This window comes from Varanus komodoensis, unplaced genomic scaffold (assembly GCF_004798865.1).
Source record: "Varanus komodoensis strain SLA01 unplaced genomic scaffold, ASM479886v1 scaffold135, whole genome shotgun sequence".
Taxonomy (NCBI): Eukaryota; Metazoa; Chordata; class Lepidosauria; order Squamata; family Varanidae; genus Varanus; species Varanus komodoensis.
Genome location: NW_025335391.1, coordinates 131,081 through 151,490, shown reverse-complemented (window position 1 = coordinate 151,490; position 20,410 = coordinate 131,081). Strand labels below are relative to the sequence as shown.

Below are 20,410 nucleotides of genomic sequence, written 5' to 3'. Positions count from 1 at the left end.
AGAGAGAGAGAGCGAGAGAGCGAGAGCGAGAGAGAGAGAGAGGGAGAAGGTTTGGGGTATTCTATCAAACTATCAGCATGCCAGAAGAGACAATAGAATGCCTTTGCCATATTCTTTAAATAATCCACCTTTCTTCCTGCCCCCCCTCCAAATCTGCTTCCTCTGCAGCTTCAGATCAGTAACCACACGAACGGAGAGTACGGAGGGGAGACAGGGAAAAATTGCCAAAATAAATGAATTAATTAATTATCACCCTCCACAGAAAGCAAGGGCTTTAAAAAATAATAAAATTGAAAACCCGACATTCGAGAGCTCACGGCTATTAAAAAGAAGAATAAGATCTTTTTTTTTTTAAGAGGTCTCGACTAATCCCTAAAGAGCCCTTTGTTTAAATGAGAAGGAGAAGAAAAATTAAAAATAGAAAAGACAGCCCAAAACAATACTTACAGGTAGCGTATTCTGCCTCCCTCCTCGACTTCTCAAGAGGAGGGGAGAGACAGACAGATGGAGGGGAAGACAGATCGCGAGCACGCGAGGAGGGCAAGGGGGAGAGCCAGGGTGTTTTTTCACGAGAAGCCCCCTCCTCGGTGGAACATGGGCAGCCGCGGCGTGCCATCCCCCTCCAGGGACCTGCCGGAGCCCAGTCGTAGAACGGGCACGTCCCTGCCAATCATCTGTGGTGCCGTTATATTAAACAAAAGAAAAGGGGGGGATGCTTACTTTTACCCATGATGCCTAGCGGGGGCAGGGGAGGAAAAAAAATAAAACCAGTTGCAGCCGGTTTGTAACCTCAGGACATGGAATTATCGCTTTAAAAAAAAAATTAAGTTGGTTGTGCCATAAGAGACAGTTAACCGCTTTGCCCCCCCCCCCCCCCGCCCCCCTCCTTCCCTACATGACTTCCATCATCAGGTCTCTGGCGCTCACGCAGTCGCCCCCACTCCTTAAAGCCCATTCCTGGCACCTTGCCAAACTTTGCCTCTCATTCATAAGCGTGGGCTTTTCCTCCAAGGGTCTTTTAACTAGTTAGCTGCCAATAATAAATGGTGTAGCGTTTTTTTTGTTATCAGTTTTGAAACACTGGATGCGCATCAGAAGATACCTTCCACCAGAAGGCCTAAGGAAGACTGTCCAACAGAGAAATGGCAGAAATAAGAAAGGGAAGGCAGCTGCTGCCCGGCCTAGGTGCCCAAAGAGAGAGCAATATTCAGCTTGGGTAGAAGCATTCACCCCTCTGAATGCTTTACGAATCGTAAGATGGGTCACAGGTGGTCAGCAGGCCTCATCAGTCCAAAAACCACTTCCAGGCTCAGAATGGTCTTGTCAGGATAGGCCTTGCTTGCCATGGACCATGGCGCCATCTTCCTGCCCAAGGCTTGCCGTGAACAACCAAGCAGAGACTGCTCAACAGGATGATGGTCAGATTCCATGGACCCGGAGGTCTTGCTCTCAAGGATGAAGAGAACAGCACTGGTGCTGCTAAAAGAAGTTTTCTTCTGGGCTGTTCCCAATAGCAGATTCAGCTCTTCAGCACATGAATTGTCGTGCCCGATGGATAAGCTCGGCACTTCTGCTTCCAGGCTCAAATAATCCATGGCAGTCCATCTTGAACCCAAGTTGTGGGAGAAACCATAGTGATGATGAGTGTCCATCAGCATCTTCCCTGCACCAGCTTCCACTCTATGATCAGGGACAACAAAGTAGGAAATCTACCAAAATTACCCCCACACCTCCTTTAACAGTGGAACCCTCTACAAACTCCTAGCCATTTCTCCAGAGTCTCTGTTCAGCCTCCAAGTCAAGTCTATTTGGGCCAGTCCTCAGTGTGGGCATTAGGGACCAGCCTCAATGCAATCCTGAACAGCACTTTGGCTATTAAATTGGCTGGCTGACATTCTAATGGCCAACAGTGGCTGTAGAGGGCTTTCATCATAGAGCTGGAGGGATAGAGCAGCCCAGTTTCAGGGCTGATGGCTGCTTTCTGCTCTCTACCAGTTTAAGCACCATGTAGTAGAGTTCACCTATTTTCTTATTTCTATATGATGAAGCATTCATGCCTGCCACAACCCTCCAAGTGAATACAAATTAAGTCTGAATTAATACATACTCCAACCCGATGGATCCGTTGTCCCCCACAACATTTTCAAGAGTAGCACATATCTGACTGGTTATGCAAACCTGCCTGGCTTAGCTTTGGGGTTTTTGGCACAAGCATTCCAGTTCAGGAGCAGAGACATCCACTAAAATCACTGCCTGTGCACACAGGCATGGATGGGCTGAAGCGAAAGTTGGAGCAAGAATGTTTCCACAAGAGCTATGGATCCAATGCTCCTTCGAATGCCCTTCTCTGGCCTACCCTTCCCATCACCATGATCCCCTGGGCGAGCTTGCTTCAAGCCAGGAATCCCAGCTGCTGGTGGCCAGTCCAGAATGAGGAATGGTTCAAAATGTGCTGACCCCACCAGAAAGCTGCCTCCCAGGGCAGTGCTTTACCCCCTCCCAGAAGTATTCGATAGTAGTCTTGACCCCTTTTCACACAGCCCTGCCCCTCCATCTGCAAGCCAGGCTTTGGGTCACACATGCCACAGTGTCAGAGGGCCTGATAAATGGCTTTTAAATCATGCATAGAGGGTGGAAAATTATGACGTGGCAAGAGATGAAGCACTGGTAAAGCCAGTGCAAAGAAGAACACCAGGCACTGGTAATTATTAACATAGCTTTTCTACCTTATTTGCTAGAAAGCCATCAAAGTAGAGAGGGACAGTGAAAAGGAAGACGGCAGAAATACTGCACAGCACACGGTTTTCATCCTGAATGCTAGAACCTGTTTACAGACCCTGGGAGCAATATGGAGAAACCTGGGCAGGCTTAAATTGCACTGAAAGCAGGGGTGGGGGCTCATACTTGTAAGCACTGCTCTGCTGGACTTGTCTGGGGAGGCATCATGCTAGAAAGGAAGTAACAGTGGGAAATTGATAAGGGACTGACTGTTTCTCAAAACTGTTGTCCAAGAAAGGGACATCCCCTGCTCCTTCCCTGTAAGCACCATACTTCACGCCAAGAGTGCTTTGCAGAAGCAATTTGCCTTAAGTAAGGGACTACTTGCAGGAGTACCTCTGTGCTTGCTGCTCCAATAAGCTGCCCTTCCTCCGTTGGTTCAGCAGGCTGCATGGCCGACATACAGGTGATCTGTCTGGATTTCTTGTGAAGGAACATTCCAACGTGCTACCCTGGCTTCCAACCCCCCCCCCCAGTGTACATGCACACACACATGTGCGCGCACGCACACAACCTCTCTCAGTCGGGGAAACTCTTCTCACCAAATCTCCTGAATGTATAAAGTGGCTCTTTACTTCCTATTTGACATTAAAATATGTGATGCTTTTAAAGGGTCACCTTCACAACTAACAACAACAACGAAGCAGTAGCCTCACCAGCCAGAGGAAGTTTTAAAAAATCGAAAGACAATGGCAAACATAAAAAAAGAGCTTTGCTGCACCGGAGTAGCCACTTAGGTTAGTCAGGGTTGTGATGGCAAGGCACATAAAGACACACTGGCCACAGACAGGCTGACGGAACAGGGCAGCTTCACTGATGTCGCTCAGTCCTAATAAGTGGCATCGGCAGCACAAATGTTTCAGCATGGCATTAATGCTCCCGTTCAAAGTGCCAGCCAGCTGCATCACCTTCCAGGATACTCCATTCCATCCCCAGCCCCTTGACACAAGAGCCAATATTCCACGGCTGCCAAGCATGCCAGCTCCCCACTGTGCTGTTGGGAGGGGATATTTGCTCCCTTTTAGAAAATTCAGACATTCTTTGCACTGCTGTACAATGTGACATTTTACCACACATGCCGATACTTCCCCCTTGTTTCTCAGTAGTCACATGTTGACCAAACGGCTGTTAGAATCTGAGTGTGCCCTTAGAGGGAGTGATAACTGGGGAAAAAGCCTCCAGGGTTAGAGGCAGTCTAGCTTTGAATACAAGTTGGCGGATAGCCACCACTTTCGTGCCCAGCATGGAGCCTCTGACAAACCACTAATGGAGGCATACAGTCCATGCTCCTGGTGTTAACATCCTCCCTTATAACACACCTTACAGAGGCACATGCGATATACATGCTTGCTCCTGAGTTCACTATACTGACACGTGGTTCTGAGCATGTTCTGCAACAAGCACAAAAAGGGGTTCATATGGATCATATGGACACAGAAACATAGAAGCAGAGCGAGTCAGAAGGGTCACCCGGGCCATCTAGTCTGACCCCCGGCTCCAGCCGGCTCCACTCATGACATGCTCACCATGTGCATGTCCAGCCTATCCTTGAACACCCTCACTGATGGGGCCTCAACCACCTCCTGTGGAAGCCCATTTTCCTGTCTAAAGCTAGCCAGGATTTTGGCCTCGGCCAATGCAATTTCTGCAACAAGGAAACAATTCTGCAACCTGGTAAGTGGAAGGATGTCAATTAAAGCTAAGCTCCATGCTTAGCCTTAACTTGGGGTACCTGGGATTTCAGTGGCTTTTTGCGTCCACACACTGCGTAGCTGTTAGGGCATGGGACCTGCTGTCTCTCTCTTAAAAAATTAAATGTGGTTACTTTTCAGTGCGCCACTGCAACTATGCCACGCAGACCATCCTGACAAACTGAAAGCTAGACCTGACCCCAGGACTGAAAGAAAGGAAAGGAAACAGACCCCAAACCAGGTGCCTAAAGAATATAGGAATGCAAGGTATTCCACATCTTCTTCTCTTCCTAATATGAATGCTCAGACTGCCCTCATGCTGTTCCTTGTTTGTCCATAATGGTTGAGAAAACCTGAACAATAAGCTATTGAAACAACAAGGCCGTAAGTATTTTATGCCATCAAGTCAGTGTCTCCGCCCCCTCTCCTCCCCACTCCTCTCTAGATTATAACTAGAGATGATTTGGATGAGTTAGGGAATGTTTTGCAGGGCTGGGGAGTGATGGAGGAGATACACCGTCGATTCAGCTTGTTCGACAGCAGAAGAGGGCATTCCCATGCAACCATTTTGAATGCCAGCATCCAGCATACTGTTTTTCTTCTTCCAAGGAAGAAAAAACTGGAAGAGCGCTCTCTAGCCATCTCGCTCCAAACGCATCTGTAGAGTTCACTTGCGGCAAGTAAGCCAGAACCTCCCCAGCCACTCCCCGCCCTTTATTTCTTTACCACATAGGCATAGTAGCCATCTTTATCTGAATCACTTCCCAAAGTAATTAAAATACTCTGAGTGACATTACTGAACAACAAGTGATTGCTATAGCTCCAAAGTCAAGTTTTAAGCAGGGGAGAAAGGCAACTTTTGATGTGCTCTTTGAACCGCTGAGGCCTGGCCCAATCGATTCGATCCTACATGCAGTGTCCAATCACCTACCCATATTTAGGGTGAAGAACCCTCCCATCATCTTATGTAACCATATTCTTACTACACCTCTCATACATTAAAACCCTCCCTTCTTAGTTTTGTGTGTCCACCAACCTTAACACTGACCCGGGTGAGCTTAAACCAGGCTGCAAACGCGCACATGCACACTCCAGTTAGCAGCTAGCCAGGGTTAGCTTGGAAAGTGCAAGAAGCAGGTGTACAAGATGGGAGAAGCGTGCAAAGCCACGAAACAAGGCCAGTGTTACGCCTGCAGCCCTAAACTGGGCTTGGCATTTTAGCAAACTCCCCAACAACCTGCAACCAATGAAATACGGCTTAGTTAGCACCCTGGCATTTTTTAAAAAAAAAGTCTATTAGAACTGTAACGACATTAAAGAACTGAACTAACTACAGAAACAACTGTTGTCCCAGGCATGTCTAGCAGTTAGTTCCCCCAAGACATTTCCCACAAAACTATAGCAGAACGCAGAGGTCCCTCCTCATCAAGGTTTTGCAAGCTATGCCCCTGATATGGCAATTTATATGCTCCCCTTCCTCTAAAACTCTGTTTCCTATTTCTGTTCAGCTTTGCTTTCAGTTATGAAATACTGCCCGGAAGAGAAGTTGGGCTGTGGTAGGTTCAACCGGGAAGTGAGAGGCAGCATTGCCAGCTATCCTAAAACTTAGGAGAGAGGGAGCCAGTCAAGAAAAGGGGAGGAAACTACAAGTGGAGAGAGGGGACACTGGCACCTGGCCAGACAGGACCGGATGTGTATGTGGGTACACCTACTAGCATCATCTTGCAAGAAAGGTAGAGAGCACTCCTTGATTCTGGCTCTTTCCCCAGTTTACTTTCACCTGCCTGTGGACTCACCTGGGGTAAGTCAAACCTCTCTCCGGGCAACCACAGGGGGAAGCAGAAGCTGGCTTTTCAGCCTCCCATGTCCCTTTAAACCTCCCATGTCACATAACAAGTCCACTGGGATTAGCGTAACACATACATGTCTGAGTAAACATGCACCATGAAGTACCAGAAGACTGATGGATGAAGGTAGATGAGTATTTTATGTGGACTTCTTTGCAAGCCTGAATGGTCGATCAACCAACACTCTCACCACTGTTATTTGTGATACTGACGCGTTCAGCAGTTCTCACTATCTTTTTGCCGCAAGAGCCACTTGGAATGAGTTCTGCTGCTTCTGCTGGGGTGGGGCTACAGCCCTCTGAGGGTGGGCTTCTCTCAAGCTTACACCCTGACCCATCACAGCTTGACAGGGCACATCAGTTCCTTGTGTCAGCAGCCTCTTCCTTCCTCAGGTAGGTTCAGAAAGGGCAGTGCCACCCCCCCAAGAGACATTGTCCTTGACAATGCTCCCTACTCTGGGAACAGGGCACAGTCGGAGACAATTCTCAGTTCTCCTCCAAGCATTAAGCTTGGAGCTGGATCAGTGTTGCTACGCTCAGTATAAAAACAAGCTTCTGCCCTTCTACCCCGTATCTCAAAAGCTTGGAGGAGCAGAAACCAGCCCATGCACCTCCCCACTCTAGCTTAGAACTGGACAAGGGAGATGGAAGTAGGAAAGGTTGCTCTGATTCTCCGTCTACCAGGTCCACTGAGGCCCAAAAGCTGAGGGCCAGGCATGAGCAAACATGCAGGGCTCTTCTGCAGGGCCTTACTGCCTCTGCCACCAGCACACTAGATGAAGCACTGTGGTCCAAGGGTACCATCGAGGCCAGGGGTCAGCAACCAACCAGTCCTATAATCCCAGATTATTGCTATGCTGACTAGGGTTTATGCGAGTCCAAACTACCAGACAGCCATTAGGTTGCGAACCCCCGGTCCACGGAGTCTTACCCACCTGTCTGAACATTCTGTCATGTGACCCGGGGGACCAATCCTATCCTACCAGACCCTATAAAATCCAAGGACCCTCAGACCTTGCTCTTCAGCCCAAGCAAGTACCAAATCACTGCCTGAGCTCCTGCATCCTTGGATCTTGATGAGTGATGGGTTCCAACTTGACAGGTGCCGCAGACCCTGCTCAACTCTACAACTTGACTCCTGCCTCACCACTTCCCCCTGGAGCCTAGGACTGAATGGCTCAGAGTCTAAACATTGTCTGGGCCCTACAACCTCACCCTGCCTTCCTTCCCAGACAGGCATCCCTTCACCCAGTCACCCCAAAGCATCCATGGGTGCTTTCCCTGCACATGCCAGCGAGGGAACTGCAGCCTTTGAAAGAGGAATGAGATCTAAGTTAATTTCCATTCTTCTCCAACAGTAAATCTGTGGCCGCGAGAACGGGAGCGGGGCAAAAATGAAGACCCACTGCAGTGAAGCAAGTTTTATAATTCATTAAAGTGAATTATCTCACTTCTCATACAAACAAGTATCCGGCAGTTGGAGGAAAGGAGGGAGGGGTGGCGGGAGAATTCAACAAACGGTTGAGGGAGAAAGAGAGAGTGCGCACTCTAGTCAGCAGTAAAAACCTTGTCCCCCAAACCATTTCCAGTTATCCATCTCACTTAACGTCGCCCGTGCTTCTCGGAAGCAGGATTCAATACCGCTACCAAGATATTACAGGCTGAGCTGCCCCGAGTGTTGGTTGACGGGTTGCAAGGCAAGACCTAATACGGAAGGAAGAGCGGGGGGGGGGGGGGGGGGGTTGACAGATAGCTGCTTCAGCTTTCCCTGCTCTGCTGTCAATGAAGTGATTCCAGCGTACCCCAACAAGGCAAGAGAGACAAAACAAATCAAATAGTTAAAAGCTTCTGTGAACTACAAAAATACTTGCCCACAGAGGAGGCCGTCCTGTTGTCCCTTTGCGTAAGACAATGCTCTACTCAAGATCTTACAGAGCACAGGGAATTCTGCCACATCTCTGCAGTGGATGGAGTGTGACTGGGTTTCCTGTTCGTTCATGGAGGAAACACACAGCAGAATCAGCAACCCTCAAAAGAGGCTGTCCTGTTGGATCTCTGTATGAGTCAATGTTCTGGGAATGTGGCCTTTCTCTTTGTAATCAGATCTTCCTAGATGAGGGTTAATCTGACCCAGCTCCTCCTCGGATACAACTCATCAACCCCATCATGCCCAATGCTAGTGAAGCAGAAGGTTGGCCATTGAGTTTCTTTCAGAGTTTGTGTTCTGTGTCCGATGTTCTCTAAACAGCATCTGCAGGAGCACATGGAATTCTGTTGCATCATGCAACTGAGGACAAGTTGTTCATACATGTACCCATGATAAAGAATCACAGCAAAATCTGCCTGCCTGCCTGCCTTCCTTCAAAACATTTCTATGCCGCCCCCATTTGCAAAAAGCCTCGGGGCGGCTTACAAAACATTCTTGGAGAAGGAGGCTGTCCCACTGGATTTCTTTGTAACTAACTGCTCTGGTCTTGCTTCTGATCAAGCTTCTCATGGCTAATTCTGCCCTGCCTTTGCCCTGGAAGCAACCAGGAACCATTTGTCATTCATAGAAGAGGGATGTATCAGAATTTGACACCCTCAGAAAATCCAGCCTTGTAGTGTCTCTGCACAAGATGCTGCTTCAAGTTAGACTTCGTCCAGTCAGGGAGTGTGTTCGGATCTGTAACTCATGCAGAAACATGCCAATGCCCTACCCTGAAAGTGAGTGCTTCTTACCTGAACCCACTGTAAGCACACTTTGCCAACAAAACCACAGAGGTGGAAGGGAACTTGGCAAGTATCTAGTCCAAACCCCCTGTTCACTTCCCTAAAATGTTAACCATTGGTTCAAGTTCTGTTCTCTGGAAAGTAAGTCCAGTGGGATAAAAGTCAGTGACAAAGTACATGCTTTGCATAGGGAAGGTCCCACGTTTGATCTCTGGACTCTCCAGGGATGACTAGGAGGGAAAAGAAACTTGCCTGAAACCCTGAAAAGCTGCTGCCAAGTCAATTAGGCAAGATGGACCAGTTACTAGCTGACCAGGTGTACGATTAATTCTTAAGTCTGTTTCCTTTCTGCCTGACAGTCCTTCAGACATCTGTAAGACACCTTCAGTCTGCCATCATTTAGGCCAGAATATTAAAAAAGCTGTATCAGACAGTTGGGTAACACTGTCCTGATGCATGCAGGGAGTGGCACCTCTTTTCTCAGGCTAAAACTGCACAGGATTGTGTTGTATGTCACAATTTTAGGGAACCCACCACCAATGCTGTACTCTAACTTGTTTTACTAATTAGGCACATCTGCAATAATTTCACATATTCTACTTTGTTACCAAGAGCCAGATTTTCACCAAAATCAGTATTTTATTGGTAAGAACAAAGTGCAAGACTGAAAAATTATTTCAAAAATTTAAGTCATCAGTAGGACATATTTAGGAGAAAGACTTGAACAAAGCCATAAAATCAAATCAAATCAAACCCCAAATTCCTTAGACACCAATATTACAAATATTTAGGGAACTCAATACCAGAGACTTAAATGAAGGAAAAGGAGAAAATGATACATAAACTGAGAAGGTGGGCTAAAAAGTCAGGGAACAGGAATAGAAGAAAGGGCAGAAATATGGAGAAGTATGGATGTGGAAGGGGTAGGGCTGATCCTGCCCAGGCCTTCCCTGGCTTTGGAGGTTTGCCAAATATCCACAAACTTTCATGCTGCTCTGCTGCCATGAGGGCTAGAAACTCTGTCTTTATGTTTAACATCAATGCCAAACATCTTCAAATGCCTCTTTCTTTCAGAAATGTGAGGCCTGAAAGGCAATATCCTAAAAGCATGGAAGACCACTGGCCCTTACCATCAGTTGCCTTATTTCCAGGAACTGGTATATGTCAACATTTAAATAAATAAATAAATTTCCCCAAATCCTGGTTGCCATGATCAAAAAGCCCAGCCATGTATCCCAGTGTTTCCTGCACCAATGACAACTACTTTCAATAAAGTTGAATCTTAATACCCCACGAAAGACCATACACACAGTGAGCAGATTCTGTGGATGCCCCCAACTCCGTCTTTCCCAGACAAAAAGCAAGGGAATGTGCAGTTAACAGTCGGTCCTCCCAAGCTTTTCCTGTGTTGCTGAGGTGGAGACATGGCTCATTTCATCCTCAGCTGAGGATTTCTCTGTTTTCAGTTTCCTCTGATAGTAGCAACATGTTCCTTTCCCCACTCTAACTGAAGGTGATCTCTTGATCCCTGGCGAGACCCCAGTGCCTGTGTAAAGGGGCCCCTGACAGGATGCAATGAGAATCTCAAGTCCCCGAAACCCTTTGGCTCTCTCTCCACAGAAACAATATTTTCACCCCCATGGCCTCTGCCAGGGCTTAGCAATGCAGCAGACACCGACACTTTCCGCAGCATCCAGAATTATCTGACTGTATCTGTTGCTGCTCCTTTTTAAAGAATGAAAGTTAACAGCAGCAGAACTTGGCCAGGATATGGAGCAAGTTACTCATCCTTTGGCCTCACCCGCTGACTGTTCTGTGGAGCGGCTGTGCCCCCCTCCCCCACAGCAGTCGTTTGGTGCGTGGGCAGCCCCGCGTGGCTGTCAGCTTGTGTTGGTGCCCAGTAACACTTCCTCGGAAACCAAAGGCTTCCACCAGCAGCCAAGGGCTGGGCACTCCTGTGCTGACTGCAATGGGCTTTAAGAGCCTCACATGTTTCCCCAAATACGGGCAGCATCTTTGTGCGAGTGGTTTTCCGCTAGAGCTTTTATGGATGAAGCTCCTTGCCTTACCAGCCCTGTTTTCCATCTGGGTTCAATCCTGTTTTAATGCCCTGAACCAGATTCCGTGATGCAGAATTGGGTTTGAGTGCTGCCATCTAGGGGTGGCCAAGGGGGGAAATACAAGGAGCGAGCAGCAGCTTCTAGGTCAGGAGTGGTCCTTTGGCATGGATAAACCAAACAAACCACTGCTCTGTTAAAGCTGAACACAACAAACTGTGGTTTATTCAAGCTACAGTTAGTGAAGAAGCCAAGTTTATAAACCATGGTTCAATCCTAGCTCATTTGAACTACTATAGTTTAAATAAATCATAGTTTCCCTAGTTCAGGTGTAACAGCTTTTTTTAAGCAGAAAATTTTGATATTCTCCTTTGGCACATGCCAGAGAAGAGAGGAGTGGAACTGAGAACCCTAGGCTCACCACCACTTGTGCCTAGAGCAGGAAACCATGGTTTCCTGTTATGTCTGAATCAGCCCATTGTTTTAACAGATGAGTTGTACACTGCTTTGAGGACCAGGAAATCAATAGACAGGATATACATTTTTTAAACAGACCTATACTGCATCATTTTCTCCATATAAGTGAATGGCAGTCATTCATTTATATGAAAAAAGTAAACATACATGCACCCAGATATATAAATGCCATTCGTGTAGGGACCAAATTTGAGTGGCCATGGCTCGTCATGTACCTTTACCATAATTTTGTTCCATAGAACTGTTTGGCATCCCACTGGGACCTGAGCCAAGAAAGCCATTATTTTGCAGTGGAGAAAGAGCAAAATGGCGCCCTGGTGCCATTAGGATAAATAAGGGCATCCACAAAAATCTACTGTGGAAAAGAAAAAGGCTAAACGGGTGAGATCTATCTCGTGTGTGTCAGCCACAGGCAACAGCTTCTTTGGGAGGGTCTTCCTGTCCCTGCAACAACCAGCACTCTCCAAACATGAAGAATAGCTTGAAATTGCATCATATTCTAAGGGAACCGGAAAGGCAGCTTGTGGAACATTTGGGCCCTCTGGCCACATCTCCATTCTCAGAGCGTTACCATCTCCATCCAGGGGTGGCTGATCCTTCAGCCATATCACAGGAAGCAATGCAAAGCACAGCAAGGTTTTCAAAAATACAACAAGAGCTGCACTCTGGTTAGAAGCCAAGGGATGTGCTGAGGTCCAGAGGCAAAGTCTCACGAAACTGAAGGAACAAAACTACTGCTGCTGCCCTTCTCTACTTGCTGACTGTGATTCATTTAGGATAGCCTTCCCCAACCTGGCACCCTCAACTCCAAACTTTCCCTGCCAGCATGGCTGCATTGTCTTGGACAGATGCATGTTTAGTCCAATACGCCGGGAAGGTACCAGGCTGGGCAAAGCTCAGTTAGGAAAAGAACTTAGAGCACATCTCAAAGGCTTTGAACATATGAAAAGAGTGACACGAGGAAGGGGTGTACTTTGCACACAGAAGGTCTTTCTCCAGCACCTCCAGTTAATAGGGTCTCAGCTGACATGACTGACAGAAACCACCGTGCAGGGGCAGGCAGCCTGGTGTGCCTATGCGAGCTGTAGTCAAGCACATCTGGAAGGCACTTACTTGCCTGAACCTCCTTAGAGAGTTGCTGACAGTGAGAATAAACCCATGGCGTAGTAAAAGCTAGTTTCCAGCCGGGGACAAACTATGGCCCACAGGTGGAATGCAGGAGCTGCATCCCAGAACGAAAAGGACCCCAAGGAGTAGGCAAGGTGAGATCTTCTCTGCCTGCCACCCTGGAGAGCGGCTGGCAGTTTGAGGAGGCATGCCCAGTCTCGATGGACCCAAAGGAGGATTCCTTTTAAGACATGCTTGTACAGACTCATCCACACCTCTTGCAGTGAAGTGCGCATCACTCTTGGAGTGCCCAAACAAAGAACCTCCTGAACTGGACCAAGAAGCACACTAACCAGCTGCCCCCACTACTGCTCCATCATTAAGAAGATAGAAACAGAGAAGCAGAGCGAGTCAGAAGGGGTCTCCCGGGCCATCTAGTCTGACCCCCGGCTCCAGCCGGCTCCGCTCACGACGTGCCCACCATGTGCATGTCCAGCCTATCTTTGAACACCTGCACCAATGGGGGCTCAACGGCATCAAGGCACTCGCAGGCAGAGTCACTCGAAACCCTGGCAAAACTTTTCATGGAAATTTATCAAACCTAAAAACAAACACACGGCACAGAAGGAGGAGCCTGCCTTCAAAACTTCTGGGCCCTCCCGATTCACCCGCAAAGCACCCCTAATTTGTCAAATCCTCAGTCTAAATGGAGGGCAAGAGGATAGGGGATACAGAAATCGGCAGACTGGGGCGTTAACCCAAGCACCCTAATAAACAAGAAACAGAACAGGAAAACTTTAACCCCATCTCGAAATCACACCGTCTGATGATGCGCAGGCTTTCTTTTGCCTTTCCTTGCCCATTACGGGGATCAGAGAGCTTTTTCTACCCAAGGAAACAGAGAGCCACAATGAGCTGGAGTGGACAGCACTAAGGAGGATGGACTCAGGGCCCATCTCAGTAACTGGGTTCAGACAACATGATAGGCCACACTCAAAGACCGAGAAAGGTAGTTACTGCTGCATCATGGCTTGCTGTTATCGAACCATGGGTTACTGCGCTGTTTGAATACAGCCAAGATAACAAACCATGGGGAACAACCCACAGTTGACAACTCAAAACAAACTATGGGCTTTATTTGCTTGTAGTAAACACAAGCTTGTTAGCACAGCTGCACTTACATAGCATAATAGCTTATGCTTCAACAACAATCTACAGGTCAGCAATAACCCACCCTCAACCACTGAATCCGGTTATCATGTTGTCTGAACCTAGCCAGTGTTTTCCATTCTTCAGCTGAATTGTCAAATAGGCATCCTTTCTTCTTGAACTGGGTTGGAAGTATGGGTCAGGGAGAAAGTCACGGCCAGATATAAGGCAGATCAGGAAGAAAGTGCTCAAGGTTTCCCTTCCCCAGGATCACCGGCCCGTCAGATTTGCAGCCTTCCCTACTCCCACTACCTGTTGCTTTGAAAGTAACACTATCAGGAGATCCAGTCCACAGTGGTGCAGTTGGGCCCTGTTACCACCCATACATGCAGCCAGCCACTCACCCTCAGCAGGGCTGTTGTGAGGAAAAGACTGAGAGGAGGAGGAGAATTGTGTAAGCTGTCCTGAAGGCAGGATATAAATCAATCAATCAAGCCTGCCTGGATCCTTGTCTAGCTGGCACTGAACCCATCTCAGTCTTAGCAGCTGGAGCAGTGGGGAGAGAAGCCCCCTACTGTCTCTCCCTTGCCCCCACCACTCAGCATGTGAATCCATCCCAGAATGGGTACTTTTGAAATTGGTTTACGTACAGCCAGCCTAACGCTGGGAACAAGTGATGGCAAAAGAAGAAGGGGGCGGCAGAGGATGAGGTGGCTGGATGGAGTCACTGAAGCAGTGGGTGTGAGCTTGAGTGGACTCCGGGGGATGGTGGAGGACAGGAAGGCCTGGAGGAATGTTGTCCATGGGACAGCGATGGGTGGGACGCCACTTCGCAACTAGCAACAACAACAGCAACAGTTAGGCTACTGGTTCATGTACATTGGCAGTGGCTACACCGGTTGGATATGGCTTTCCGAAGTTTTAGAGAAAGTCAGCTTGTTGTATGACCTGAAGATGCTGGGACTGGAGCTGGAACCCTCTGCATGCAAAGCAAGGGCTCCCCTACTAGGGTTCTCTTAAACTAAGAGGGATTCCAGTCCTCTTGGTTCCTACTTAAATGAGACCATTGTTGCACAGTGAGGTGCTCGGCAGCTATTCTGGACTACAATGCCCAGGATTCTTGAGAATGAGCTGTGCTGGCTAGGGCTGATGGGAATCGATGTTGAAATCATCTGGGGAGCACCAAGTTAGGAAAGGCTGCTCTATACTGCGTCTTCTCCAGCCTTATGTAGAGACATCAGAGGCTAAACCTGAGTCTCTCTCTTTGTAAAGCAAGCATTCTACACTTCCCCTAGTGCCAGTGACACAACAAGTTATGTTCCAGAGGCCAATGCAATGCAAGCCAATCCAGGATGGAAAGGCTTTTTAACTCACAGGCCCCATTGAGACCATTCAGACAGACAGACGGAACCTGACGTAAAAGTAGTTCAATAAAAGGCTGTTTCTATAGCCATACTGTGAGGATGGTGCCCTGACATCTCTCAAAATCAGGTTATTGCCACTGCAAAGCCAGAGACTTCTGCTTTGTGCAATGGCCAGAATTGTGTGCACAGTACAGATTTTTTTTTGGGGGGGGGGTGTCTTTAAAATTAAAACTTTCACTGGTTTTTCCAGTTAATACAGAGACATTAAACATCCCTTCCTCCCGTCATCTCTGTTTGGAGCTTTCCCGTAAGGGCATGAGGCCAAGGAGTGCTGTACTCAAAACCCCCAATTCAGGAACCTACCTCTGTGCCTTACAGCAATTTTGTGCACACACACACACACACCTTGTGGGCTAGGGTGTGGCTCCAGCATTCCAGAAAAAAGCCTCCAACATCTACCCAAGTGCTTTTTCACAGGGCAGTCAAAACCATCCACCTGAGCAGCGGAGCCGGCTGAATTTGTCCCAGTAAAGCAAATCTTCAGGGAGTGAAGGGTTCCCCCCACCCCTTCGCAGTACACCCAAGAGAAGCAACTTCCCCAAATCAGGCTCGGTATCCTAGGGCCAGCGGCACACAACGCTTTAAAATCGTCATTTTTGCTAATAAGTCCATTATCACAGCTGTGCCCAGTCACCCCACTTCTCACAATTCCAGGTGAAGGCTGGAATCTTCCTCCCACCCCTTTCTTTCTCTCTGCCCAGTAAAACCTTCCCTCAGACCAGCCTGCTGGGATGGGAAAGCGGGACTGTGATGACAGCCAGTCAGGTGGAGGCGATCAATAAGCCAGTCTGCCCAGCGCTTCCCTTCCCCCCTCCCGCCCCCACGTTGATTCCACCATCTCCAGTCGTAGCCTCCAAAGCATTAACCCTCCGCTCCAGCAGAGGAACAAGGAAGCCGCACACTTCCAAATAAAATGTCTTCTCCGAGGAGAAGGATGGGGGAGGGGGCAACACGTCCTACGCACTACCCCCCCTCCCCATGGCTGGGTTCGGCCCCTCAGAGTATGCCGGCATGTGCCTCAGATTAGACAGCCCCTCCAGGCATGCCCCCGCCCCACATCCCCACCCCACAACTAGTTAGAAGGATGTCCCCAGTGCAAGACCATGACCTCCTCCCATTTTATTTCGTTTTAAAATCTGAACGCAATCTGCCTTGTCTTTCCACCCACATTGAGAGGTGGCATCGGCAGTGCCTGGGTGGGGGTGGGTGGGTGGAGAAAGCACAATTGTGAGGAAGATCTATGGAGAAGAGATATGGGGAGGTGCCCCCCCCCCCCACACACACACACTTGCATCCATCAAATTCCCAGATCTAAGGGCACCACGTGAAAGAAAATGCAAAGATACCAGATAGGATCAGGTTTTGGGGGGAAAGCTTTCTGAAGCAAGGCTGAAGAGGACGGCAACCTCCTCCCTACCCAATTTTCTATTCTCTCACAGTCCTCGGAGATTCACAGCCTCACCCACCCAGGACAGACTGGTGCCTTGATAGGCTGTACCCCCTACCCCATGGGGAGAGGCCCGCCATTCCCCAGGCGCCCCTGCCTGCCCGCAGGAGGAACAGTGATGAGCGCCGTAAAGCAAAGGAGAACCAGGCTCCCTTCCTCAGCACCCCCCTCTGCCCATAACGGGCACACAGGTGAAGGGGGCAACGGACGGATCCTCTAACTTCTCCTAAGAGGGCAGCCTGAACTGAAAGAATGAATCCACACAGCGGCTGCTTGCCTCCTGCCACGGTCGATTTTCACTGCCCCCCGCCAGCCAGCCAGCCAGCCAGAATCCAATGCTCAGCTACCGACACCCCGAAACCTTGACTGGTCCTCTCCATTTGCTTTGCCCAGATGCATCGGCCCACCCTGCCACAGCCAAAGGCCTGTTCATCCCACCTTTTTGGTCTCCCAGCAACAGCCAAACCGGCCTCCGCAGTCCCTGCCACTATCACCACCCTTCAGCAGGCGACTTTCAGCTACACCAGGCCTATTCGTCTAACCCCCACTCCCGCTGCATCACCACCCCACAGAAAGGCTGCCTAAAGGCATAACTGAACTCCCCACTTTCAGGTTCTACTGCTACTTAAGCTCAGCTTCTCCATCCATTGGCCCAAAGGGATCTCCCAGCAATGCTCCTGCCCACCCAACCCCAAATTTTCTTTGCACCCCAAAGTTCAAGCTAATACCTCCCATCCCCTCTTCCAAGCTACATTCCTTAGCTTTTGGTCCCCTGGATAACTTTGCACCCTGCCACTTTTGAAACTCACCCCCACCTCCAGAAACATATAGAAATGAATCCCCCCTCAAATTACAATGGGCTTTGACCCCCACAAATCAGAGGTTGCAGTCCACTCATATGTTTCCTACACCAGTCCAATGTAACACATTTCAGTCTGTCCCCAGACTCCCAATATTCAGAAAACCTGTAGGACATCCCCTATCCCAAGAGCAACACCTGCTTGTTCAGGAAACATATATTCCAGCCCATTAGAGGTACCCCACATAAATGATTTCATTCACAACCCTTAACTTCAGAACAGTTCTTATTAACACCCCCTACATGCAAAAGGACTAAAAATACCCTGCTTTTACCCATCCCAAAGTCTATCACTGCACACTCAAGCAAAATTATTACCCCATACTTTGAAGCAGATATTCTCCACAGGCACTCCGTTTTAGCACCCAACTCAGGTTAGGTTATAGCAGGAGAAAAGTGACCACCTCAACCCATCACAATGCACACGAACCTCTGCTTAACTGCCTACCTGGCTAGAAATATGCCACTACAAAACTCCCCTGTGCCCAGCCCCAATATTCAGAAAAGCATGCTCCCCAAACAAGCTACCCTATTCCTTCATGCATAATAATGTTTATAGTAGCCTTCCCAATACTTTCCAACAGGCAAACCTTCAACAGCCCCTTATCAACCTTCGAAATTGAAAAAAAAAAAAAGATAAAATATCCCAGGGGGGACACAAATAAACTCCTAACGTTTTATTTACCTCCACAACCACTAGATTGTCGTCCCTACATCTTGTATGAGACACACCCAACAGACACCTACGTACACATCCCATTTTCTGGACCCTACTATTCTGGGTATTTCTACAACTGCTAACTTCCATCACACACAATCCATCCCATCTAGTAACATCCCGTATTTAGCAAGAGGAAACATCCACCGTCCCGTCCTGAACTCCAAAATGAAAGACATCACATCCGAAAAGGACCTCCCCCACCCTTCGTTGGTCTCACACATCGCTCCAGCCACTAGGCTACCACTCGCTTCTCCTCTGCAACCCCACCCCCACCCCGGCTCCCTACACAACACGTCTGGACACAAGACGCAGGAGCAGCCCCTACAAAAGACAAGGGCCACCCACCCGCCCCTCGCGTAGGAAAGGCACCCGCGCTGGGCGCAACAGGCCTGCCACACAGACTCCCCGGAGCCCCCGCATTCAAAATGGCACCTCCACCCCCGCCGCGCGCACCCCTCCCAGCCCAAAGGCCGCCAGGTTGGCCACACACCCCTCCTCGCAATGGCCGGAACCCTCCCATCTCCCCACACCCGCGAGGGCGGCCCGGGGCCCTGTCCTCGCGGGGTGCCGATCCCCTCCCGCCCCCGCGGCGCCCCCACTTGACCCCCCCTCCCCTCACAGGACGCCGGCCGTCAATCGCCGCCTCGGCCCCCCGCCCCATCCCCCTCCCCCTCACCTGGCGGGGCGTATTTGTGCGTGCGGAGGTCGACGTCCCTCGGGCCGAGCGGAGGGCGGCGGGGACGGGCCGCGGGAGGCGGGCGGGAGGCGGGCGGGCGGCGGACAGCAGACGCGGCGCCACCGACACCAGCAGCCGCCGCCGGAGCCGGCACCCACCACAAACAATGCTCCTGATTGGGCAGCGGGCCCCGCCGGGCACGCCCCGCCTCCCGAGCGCCAGCTCCGACGCCCATTGGGCGGGCGGGAAGAGCGATCGGGGAGCGCGCCAATAGGCCTGGCGCACTGGCCGGAGGGCTCCCGCCCGGCTGCACCCATTGGCTAAGCGGAGCGGGTGACTGGCGTAGGGCGCGGCCAACGAGCGGCGACGGAGTGCCCCGCGGGGCGCCTTTTTAATGGGTCCCCCGCTTCTTGGGCGTCTTTTTTTCCCCCCTTCTTAGCCGCCACATCCGGGTAACCGGAGGCCTCATGGATGGAGGGAGAGATGGATGTGTCGGCGGGCCAAGAGAGGGAAAAAAGGGAGGGGCGCGGGAAGGAGAGGAGCCTCCTCCGTCTCCCCCCTCAGGGCTTTTCGGGCCCTCCTGGCCACCGTAGCCCAAGTGGCCCCCTTCAGAATGATGCCTTTTTCTTGTTTAAAAACAGGAAAAAAGTTGATTAAATACCAGCCTTCACACAATAAAGCCTCGGAAGGGTAGAGCAGGTGCTGGGCCTTCTGCCTTGGGCAAGCGGCTGCGCTAGGCCTCGTCCTGAATGGGTCATGACGGCTGGAAGATGAAGGCCTGTTGCTGCCATCCAAATATATTATTTGATTTACATCCCGCTTTTTCTTAAGAACTGAAGGTGCCCCACACCATTCTCCTCCTGCTCTCAATCGTATCCCCACAACAACAACCCTGTGAGGTAGGTGGGGCTGAGAGTGTGGGGCTGGCCTTGGCTCCATGGCTGAGCAGGGTCAGGAATTAGGGTTGCCTGACCTTGTCCCACGTTCTTAACCACGATGCCACACTGTAGGCCTCAAGTTGTGCTTTGACATGGAGAACATCCATGTACGTTTTTATTGTGCTTTTTTCCCTTTTTATGGACTGTGCAAACCGCCCAGAGTATTTTGGCTGTGAGGCAGTACACAAATAAAATAACACTGTACCAGAAAGTAGATTTCAGGTGGCTAAGCTGGCACTCTCAGATGTCCACATTTGCCAAAAATTGCGGACTGAGGATGGTAAGGAACAGCAGTGTCTCAACAAGCTTTAAATCTGCCTTTGGTCTATATAGTTTATATATACTTATATAATTTCTATACTCTGGGCGGTTCACAGCACCATATTTAAAACTAATATAAAATATACCAATAAAATAGCAAATCATTAAAATGGCCAGGGCGGCTTCTTTTATATTGTTTATTTTATATTGTTAATTTTGTATTGTTATTTTTGTATTGTATTGTATTGTATTTTGTGTTGTGAGCCG

The 20,410-nt window shown here is 49.5% G+C and overlaps 1 protein-coding gene across 2 annotated transcripts in view; it reads right to left on the bottom strand.

Moving 5' to 3' along the window:
* GATAD2B (GATA zinc finger domain containing 2B) overlaps positions 1-19,022 on the bottom strand; it is a 58,741-nt gene extending 39,719 nt beyond the window's left edge. The window contains exon 1 of one of the 2 annotated variants that reach the window (XM_044422771.1): positions 18,945-19,022. The gene's annotated coding sequence lies outside the window, so the exon portion shown is untranslated. Of the gene's footprint in view, positions 1-447; positions 658-18,944 lie in introns of those variants that run through there. The other variant, XM_044422770.1, reaches the window with a different exon arrangement.
* Between the last annotated feature and the right edge of the window lie 1,388 nt (positions 19,023-20,410).